The sequence below is a fragment of the Mastomys coucha genome, unplaced genomic scaffold, assembly GCF_008632895.1.
Source record: "Mastomys coucha isolate ucsf_1 unplaced genomic scaffold, UCSF_Mcou_1 pScaffold21, whole genome shotgun sequence".
Lineage (NCBI taxonomy): Eukaryota > Metazoa > Chordata > Mammalia > Rodentia > Muridae > Mastomys > Mastomys coucha.
Window position 1 is genome coordinate 88,939,947 of NW_022196904.1, and position 8,887 is coordinate 88,948,833.

Genomic DNA, 8,887 nt, shown 5'->3' on the forward strand with positions numbered 1-8,887 from the left:
TTAGGAATGTAATCTGAAGGTTTGTAGCAAGGCAGAGGGAATGGGGAGAAGGGCAAGGCCGGCTAATGCCATGCTCAGCACATCTGAGCTAGCCAGAGTCCCTTCAGACCTTACAAAGGAGCCTGGTCTAATCCAAGTAGGAAACACTCAAGAATGGAGGGCAGAGCTGGGAGGCTGATTTCATTATCATATGGATCCAGGTATGGATGCGCTCATGGTAGCGCTGGCCCCACCCCTAACTTCAGAGCCATAAAGGAACCAGAGAGCTCTGTCTTGTCCAACTCTTTAACTGAACAAGTAAGGAAATTAAGACGAAGCACTGGTGTAACTTGCCAGGTCCCTCAAGCCAGTGGCAGAGATGCCATAGAACCCACGTCTGCTGGCCTGATGCGGTTTCCAGCAGGCCCCATTGGCTACCCCCTCTGCTGGCTGATGGAATGACCATCATTAATAACAAGTCTCAAAATGCTCTCCTTCTCCATCATCTGTTTTCTGAGCACCTACTGTGTGCCAGACACTGGGCTCATGGAGGTGAACTAGACAGACAGGCCCCTGCTTTCCAGTAAGTTCCATTACAGTCTAGTGGCAAGAATGACTCAGATGAGCACAAGCCCCTGTGTGCCCTGGGCTCTTATAGAAGCAGACCCAGTATTGGGTTTCCTAGCATGGTGCTTATGCTTCGTTGTCAACTTGTTTGGACTTAGAATCATTAAAGAAATAGATCTCTGAGAATGTCTGTAAGAGCATTCCAGAAAGGTGTAGGTGGGAAGACCCACCCTGAATGTGGTGGCATCATCCCATGCACTGGGGTCCTTGATTGACTGGAAAGAAAAAAAGCAAGCTGAACTCCAAGCATTTGTCTGTGTCTGCTTCCTGGCTACAGACACCACCACCTCACACTGCTCACCCCATGACTTCCTTACCTCAAACTGTGAGCTAAATTAACCCCCTCCTTCCTTAATTATTCTGTCAGTATGATGTTAAGGAGATAAGAAGAGCAACGAACATATCTAGGTTACAGTGGAAGGCAACAGGGATCTAGGAAGCTAATAACTTGCTCAAGGTCACCCAGCAAAGTTGGAACTGGAGCTTCCCCATCACCTCTGTAGGTCTCCATCTCCCTTGTTGGAAGAAAGCAGTCACTTGCTTCTGGGAGTCTCTTCTTCTGGATACCCTCATGGATTAGAGCTACGAGATCTCTGGAATCCTGTGATCAGAATGGTCAGACACCCCCCACCCCACCCCACCCCCATACTCCTTACACTGGGTAGAGATTATTTCCTGGATGTGTAGGTAGGGCCTTTGTTCTCCTCTGCTAGTTCTCCATTAGATAGCATCAGTCCAGCTAACCCCAGTAATCCATCAAACCAGACACTTATGCCCTCCCCTAGCGTGGAGAGGAAAGCTGGCTGTAATCTTTTCTCCTGTTAAATGTTCTTGAGTAGGCCAGTAGATATGAGGCTCTCCAGATGGGGAGCCATTCTTGACAGCTCTGGGTCATCACCCACTGACTCAGATAAAGCCCAGGGTGAGGGGTGCTATTCACTCTCTTTTCACATCAAGTTGAATTCTCCTCAGGGCGTTCACTCCAGGTGGCCTCTTGGCATAGCTGCTGACCATTCTCCATGCTCATGGGGCATATCAGCACAGATATGCCTCCCATGTGCTGCCTGCAATTTCCCAGAACTCTGTAAAGCAATCTTTGCCTCAAGTATACCCCTCTATGACATGTTATGGGCAACCAGGGCTCTGACAGAATACCCTGGGGGGAACCTGTGAGCTGACTTCTGGCCCTAGCATCCATCTCTGGAGTCCTTCTGCCTCCCCTGACTACTCCCTTGTCTCCATGGTACCTGTATGGCTTTCTTCTCCTGAACCACTGGACTGAGCTGAAGGGAAGGAGTCCCAACCACTGTGACCTTTAGGGTATCCTAGATAAGTCATGTTCTTACCTCTCCCAAACTCAGCTCTCCCACCTAGAAATTGGGGAGACCAATCCCCATTTCTCCATGTCTTCCCACAGGATGTGAAATTGGCAAGGGGGTGGGGGTTGGGAGAGTAAGATGAGATCACAAATTGGACAGTGCACAGAGTCTGGGCATCCAGTTACAAGTGACTCATTACGGATGAGCTCATCCATGTGGAAACACCGAATGGCAACTCCTGCCCTCCTTCAGGCTTAGGATCCAGTTGTTTGGCCTCTGGATGCAGAAAAGCCCCTCTTGAGTATCAAACCCCGTTTGGAGTAGGCAAGAGGTTGACCCCAACATCAGCCTCCAGGAGCTCACAGTCTGTCTTGGGAAGAGCACAATTACATAGTCACCACCACTTTCTGGGTCACCTTCACGATGCCATTCCTGCTCGGTGTGCCTGTGCTGTGTGACTTTTCCTGGGGAGACATGAACAAATGTCTACTCACCCCAGATAGGGCACCAAAGACAGACCAAAGAAATGATTCCAATCAAGGCTGGCTATGAGTTTATGGGGGTTACATAGGGGAGTGTGGGTGACTCAAAGGCAGCTGCGGACAGCTTGCAGACAGCTCTGATGGTCTAAGAGTCTCTCCCCCCCCCTCCCCCCCGATAGTGATTGGCTACTGCTGGCATGATCTTCAGAACAAGCCTTTGACTCTGTAAGTTTCAAGCTGGGTCTGTGTCTTGTAAATTCCTGTACACTAGAGGTCTCAACGGGGCGTTTCAATTTTGAGTGAACAGCCTGGTACATGATTGGTTTCACAGCCCCATCGGTACTAGGGGACTGTCTTTAGTCCTCAGACTACAGGAAAGCAGAATGTATCACAAGAAATCCCCAGGGAGGCTGATCCAACAGCACATTTGGTGGTAGGGAACCAGCATGGTCTGAGACCAGCCAACCCTGATCCCTACGGAAGGTGACCAACCTGGGATGGTCCATGCTAGGTACCAAGAAGGGCGTGTGGTGTGGCCACAGTGGCCTCGAAGCCCAGTCCTGTGCTACCGACACTGGTGCCTCTGACGGCAGCTCAGCTCTGTATACATGCAGCCGCCTTCCCAGACTATGAGCGCTACTCTGGACAACTTATATTGTGACTTCTCCTAACCTTTGACCTTCTACGACTTCAAGCATGGGTAGAGGTTGAATGAAGTCTAAGAAATCTGGTGTCACTCAGGGTCTCAGCCACAGACCCAGGAGGAGCCCACGACATCTGTAGGAATTACATGACTGCCATTTGTTGTGGCTGAATGTGTATGTTAGTCTCCACGGCTAGGTGCTCCTCCCACACTACCCAACTTCATCTGCATATTAGATGCCACTGTTGTCCAGTTCTACAAAGGAGGAGAAGATACTGGAGCTAGGAGAGATTTAGTGACTCACCCAGGTGTGGCGGCCAATCTTTGTTGTCAACTTGACATACATGGGATGACAGACTATCAGTTGAGGGCTGCCTCCGTCAGATTGGCCTGTGAACATGTCTGGTGCATTTTTCTTGATGGCCAATTGATGTAGGAGGGCCCAGTCCACAGTGGGTAGCACCGTCTCAGGCCAAGTGGGCCTGGGCAGTATAAGAAAAGTAGCTGAAGGTGAGCTCAGGAGCAAGCTAATAAGCAGTACTTCTTCATGGTCTTGGCTTCGGTTCCTGTCATGGCTTTCCCCAATGGACTGTGATCCAGGGCATATAAGCTAAATAAACCCTTTCCTCTTCAAGTTGCTTTTGGTCATGGTATTTCATCACAGCAATAGTAGCCCTAACACAGACAGAGGCTTAGCAAGAAGAACTTGAAGCCTTTGGCCTGAAGGGAGTCCTACGGTACTGAATCGGACCAGCCCCTTCCACCCACACGCCATTGTTCCTGTCCTTCCCAGTCCTAATGAAGGCAGCATAGAAAGGATGAGGTATCTGGGAAGGATGACCAGGTGCCTCCAAAACCAAGGGACTTGTGAGCACAGAAAGACAAACCAGTACCTCCTCAGGTCCCTTGACTGTGTATCTCTGGGTTTCAGGTGATCTACAGGACTTCCCCAGCCCCAACACTCCTACAAATGAGTCACATCATGGGTCTTCCTGCTGTCCCCAAGACACATCCCAACTTCAGTTTCTCCATGCTCCAGCTAGAAGGTAGCAGTGACACAGCCCTCTCCAACATGTATACACGCACAAGTCTCCTGTCGCAGACTTTGGCGGGTATTCTCTGGATGATGATAATGATGTCCAGAGCTCTGGGACAGTACGTGGGAGGGATTCCTCAGCCATGGCTCTGTTCTGCTGGGAGAAGGAAATGGTGAAGGCTAGCCCATGTCTAAACAGACTTCCATTCTTGAGAGTCAGGAGAGTTTCCAAAGAGCAAACATGGAGGAATTTCATGCATGGAGGAGATGGAGGGAGAACACTGTAACCCCTGGGAAGAGGCCTTCAGAAAGGGGCAGAATTGTCTAGCTGAGCAGGAGTGGATGAGGGACTGGAGCAGAGACAGGAGAGAGGGGGCAAGCAAAGGCGGTGAGGCTGGGATGGGAGGAAAGAACAACAGTGGGCAGAGAACACAGCAGTTAGATGGGTAAAAGGGTTGGGCCAAGCTGGGTCACAGCTGCACAACTAGGGCGGGAACCCCTGAGGATGGAGTGACACCTCCGAGCCACTGAAAACCTCATGTGTGAAGGACAAATTCTTTTCTTTTTTAAAAAATGTCTTTTAAATGTTTGGTTTATTTTGTGTGTTATCAGTGCTCAGCCTCAGTGTATGGGTATGTGCCACATATACACCTGGTACCAGCGGAAGTCAGAAGAGAGCATAGCTTTCCCCTAGAACTGGAGTTATGGATGGCTGTATGCAACCATGTGGGTGCTGGGAACCAAACCCAGGTCCTCTGCAAGAGCACAGGTGCTCTTAACTGCCGAATCATCTCTCCAGCTCATGAGTTCTTTTCTTCAGGAAAAATCTTAGAAGCACCCACTGTGTGGTGATTGGGGACTCTCTGACATCCCCGCTGAACTCGTATGGCACAAACTTGTAAAGTCAAAGTGATAGCAACTTATCTGAAGCTGTGGGCACAGAGGAATTCCTGAAGGGTCCCCTGGGCAGGCAGAGAGGGCGTTCCCTAGGCATCAGGCACACCAGAGTATGACACAGATGCTCCTTGACTTGCCATGGAGTGATGCCCCAATAAACCTATCCCAAGTTTAAAGTATCAGAAAAGGAACATGTGCAGAATGCACTTCCACCATCAGTGTACTCAGAGCCTGAACAGCGGCCGAGACTGACAGCATCATCTAACACAAGGCCCATTTTATACTAAGTGTTGGCTGCCTCTCTACAGGCACAGTTGGGCATTCTGAACACACAATGGGATGAGAAACAAAGACACAAGGTCTAAACACTGTGGCACCTACAATAGGGTGTAGGTGGTTTTCTCTTCTGGGAGCATGGTTGATTGGGAACAGTAGCTTGCTGCTGCCAGAACTAAGGGAGAGAATTATGTGACACACTGTGAGGCTGGAAAGACCAGAACTCAAAGCTCTGTGATTTATACTGACTGTGAATCACTTCCCCACCACCTTCAATTCAATTCAATTCTTAAAATTGAAAACCCTAACTGTTCACCCATAACATCTCATTCTGTAAGCTGGGGTATAAATGAGTGTTTGTCATAGCACCTTATACTCTGTCCCATGTTGAAATCCCGTATGTTACAAAGCACCTGTGAAGGGACTGGGGGAAACAGTTCAGTCACTAGAGCACTTGCCGTGCAAACACAAGAACCTGAGTTCAGTCCAGACACCCACATAAAAAGCCAGGATGAGGGTGCACACCTGTCATCCCAGGTTGGATGCTTCCTGAGAAATGACACCTGAGGTCACCTAAAATCAACCCCTAACCTACACATCTATGCACACGTGCGCGCACATTCCTGTGCACACACTCACAAATATACCATGTAAAGAAATTTGCATGTATTTTATTATTTCCCTTTTATCTTTGGAATTTTCCTAATGTTCTACATTGAACAGGTATGGGTAAACATAACCTAACTTATTAGAATAAATAAACTCTTTCTGGTGTGACGATAATTTGAACTTTCACGGGAAACCAGCCACAACTGGTGGAGTGGCTGCATTCTCACCCTGCCTCAGACTCATAGGCTGGGAGGACCTGCCCATCCACCCATCCCCAACTAACTCCCCAGCCCACATTTCTCTGAAGTGCAGAAGACCAGGGAGAAGGTGGCCATTTGTAAGTCAAGGAAATAGGTCTGAGGGGAAACCACTCCTGTTCACCCCAGAACATTGGATGCTTAGCCTTTTCTGTGTATAAGACTCCAGTTTGCAGTGGTTTAATCTAGAAGGCCCATAAAGGCACCATACCTGTGAGCTGCTATGTAAGAGCATCCTTCTGTCATTTTTGCCCAGCGATGCTCTGTGGACAGAGGAAGGGAAGCATCTGCTTGGAAATTGATTCACCACCCTCTGGCTGGGCACTTCCCTCACATGAATCCATTGTCCTACTTGTAAGACAGTGAAGAAACACAAGAAATAGATATAAGATATTCACCATCAACCATTCCTGGGAAATAGTAAGTGATTTTTTTACACTGTGTATGTGTGTCTGTGCGCCCACGCACACACGCAAGCATGCAGACACACACACACAGTCAGAAGACACCTTAGAGGAATCAGCTCTCTGGGATTAAACTCAGGTCATCAGGATTGGCAGCAAGTCATTTTACACCACTGAGCCATCTCCCCAGCCCAGTGTATTGTTTTCAAGTGACTTCTGTGTGGGGTGATTTGTTCTAGTAGCAATTAGAAACTAAAGCTGGTGATCTGTAATACTGTCCTTATAAAAGAACCAAACAACAAAAAGATGGGTTCTGGCTTCTATCCTGATATTGACCTGCACTTGGAGCAGCTCAGGCACCTTCTCTGGGACCTCAGCTTTTTAGTGAACTAGCAATTACATGACTTTGTAAGAGCCTCATCTTATGTGTACATGTGCACATGTGTGAATTCATGTGTGCATGCATGAGTGTGTGCGTGTGGGCTGTTGGGAGACTTCCAGCGCTCAGTGAATGCTTGTTAACTCAATCAGTGCAGAGTTTTGTACTAGCAGGTAAGCTATAGATGAGATGGCCCCAGTCCCAACCCATCTTTGTTCTTAAGAAGCTCCCATTCTGGAGGGAGAACCACAAAGACATGTAAGCAGTACTTCACATGTGTATGACGAGCATGAAGATAATTATGGGTGTGAATAGAGAGACATATTGGGTCTATTTACTGGGTATGTGGTAAGTTTTGCTGGGTAAGGTGACGCCAGAGATAGGTATTGAAGGATGAGTAGGAGTTAGGTAGCCAAGGAAAACATGGGGCTGAGAATAAGGCAGAGCAAGCCAAGCCAAGAAAACAAGAGTGATTCCTTGGAGATGAGTGAGAACAGAGGCACAGGCAGTTGTTGGCATTGATTGGTAGGTATAGGATGATCGGGGCAAGCATGACGCGGGCATCAATGTTCAGTGTGAGCCTGTGTGTCCTCCAGACCAGGGCTAGGCCAGGAGACAGTCTGTAACAGAAATGAGCCCTTCTGGTGTCTCATTGTGTTCCCCCAGACGTGTGTCAAAGGCCTGGCAGCTGCCTTGGTCTCCTGGTAGTGGAGGGAGGGAGGGGATGGAGCCATGCCAAATTACAGCTACTGAGTAGAGGCCAGAGTGACCTTGGGAGCTGGCTTTCATCATTATAGGGTCATGGTTTTGGACTTAGAACCCAGGCAGCAGGGAGAAGAGAGTGGGGAAGCAGAGTGGGTGGCGGGAGATGCCAGGAGGGAGAAGGAAGCAGCTGGGGCCAGCAGGGAGTTACACTGCAGCTTGGATGCCACCTGTCACACTGTGGGATCACAGGCCAGGTGCTTGCCCGTGCTAGGTCTGTCTCACCAGCATAGGTCTTGGTGCTATCCCTATGGGAGCCTCCCTATGGACGTCGGAAAAGTTTCTGTTCAATTTCTACAGCTATGGCTCTTTGTGGGTGACAGGGACCTACTGCCATGGATGCCAGAGTTGAAAGTAGAACTTTAGCCAGCAAAGTGCCTTGAAGTACCTGTACATCTTGTTGGATGGTCGCACTCTGAGACCCATATGAGGTGAACTGGCTCCCAATCAGGGGCAGTCTGCCGCTATCTCTAAACCTTGGGCCCTGCTCTATATATGCCTGTGGCCTCCTCAGCTGACTCTTAGATAGCAGCTCACAGGTACAACACCTTTGTAGGCCTTCTAGACCAGACCACTGCTGACGGGATACACAGAAAAAAAGCCAAGCATCCAATGTCCAGGGGTGGGCAGGAGTGGTTTCCCCTCAGACCTATTTCCGTGACTTACAAATAGCCACCTTCTCCCTGGTCTTCTTCATGTCCTAATCGGGACTGTATAGAAACTTAAGAAAGATAGGGTTTATTATGGCTTACGGTCCCCATCATGATGGGGAAGGCATGGCATGGTGGCAGGAGCAGGGAGCTTCCTAAACAGTTTCATCCACACACAGGAAGCAGAAAGGGAGAACAGAAAGTGGGGTGTGGTTATAAACCCTCAAAGCCCACCTCCCACAAGGCACTTCCTCCTACAAGGTCCCATAACCGCCCCCAAATAGTACCACCATCAGGAGACCGTCAGGAGTCCATCTTCAAACACCTAGTCCTAGAGGACACCCTCATTCTAACCACCACAGGGCCATTATCATGGCCTCGTTATTATTAATTACCTCCTGCCTCCTTGCTTTTAATGTGTGAGTTGAGTGTGGTAGTTCAACCTTTTAATTCTAGCACTCAGGGGGCAGAGGTAGGTTGATCTCAGTGAGCTCGAGACCAGCCCGGTTTATATAGCAAATTCCAAGCCATCCAGGGATGTATAGTGAGATCCTGTCTCAGAAAAAA